This window comes from Theropithecus gelada, chromosome 4, assembly GCF_003255815.1.
Source record: "Theropithecus gelada isolate Dixy chromosome 4, Tgel_1.0, whole genome shotgun sequence".
NCBI lineage: Eukaryota > Metazoa > Chordata > Mammalia > Primates > Cercopithecidae > Theropithecus > Theropithecus gelada.
The window spans coordinates 31549852-31550456 of NC_037671.1; the positions used below are offsets into that span (position 1 = coordinate 31549852).

Consider the following 605-nt stretch of genomic DNA (forward strand, 5'->3'; position numbering starts at 1 on the left):
CTCATTTCTTTCTCGTTTTCCTTCTGCCGTCGCAGTCGCCTTAGGTGATGTCGAGGCTTACAGCATAGCGAGGGGACGTAAGTGAGGGCAATCCATTGGGTTACATTTTTACTCTCCATACATGCAGAAATAGGATAGAAAAAGGTGAGGAAGCAGAAGGCCATGTTGCTTGAGAATTAGGTTTGAGCACTGCCAGAGCAAAACAACCGTTTGGAGGTGCTGGGGATCGAACCCAGGGCCTCATACATGCAAAGCATGTGCTCTACCACTGAGCTACACCCCCTTCCTGAAAGACTATTTTATAATAATTTTCAGGAGGTAACTTTCATTTTCTGAGACTCTCCGTGAGCATGCTGGTAGTAGTGGTTAGTATTATGGAGCGTCTGCAGCTGGAAAAGTGCCAGACAACCGCCACAATAAGTTTCCATTGTGGCTTTAAAACGTTGAGTTATTAGGATCTCCTTCTTCTGTTATGCTTGGCAAGGAATCAAATTCTAGTTTTTCAGTCTTTTGATTTCTTTCAGAAATGACACAAAGCTACTGAAATTCAGCTTTTTCTTACCTAAAATGCTTCATATTTGTTGTTTTCTCAGCTGGAATATTAA

The 605-nt window shown here is 42.3% G+C and overlaps 1 non-coding gene across 1 annotated transcript; it reads right to left on the minus strand.

Annotated features, from left to right (window-relative positions):
• Positions 1-211: 211 nt before the first annotated feature.
• Positions 212-283, minus strand: TRNAA-UGC. The gene has a single exon. It is a non-coding gene; the product is annotated as a tRNA-Ala (tRNA).
• Positions 284-605: the final 322 nt, after the last annotated feature.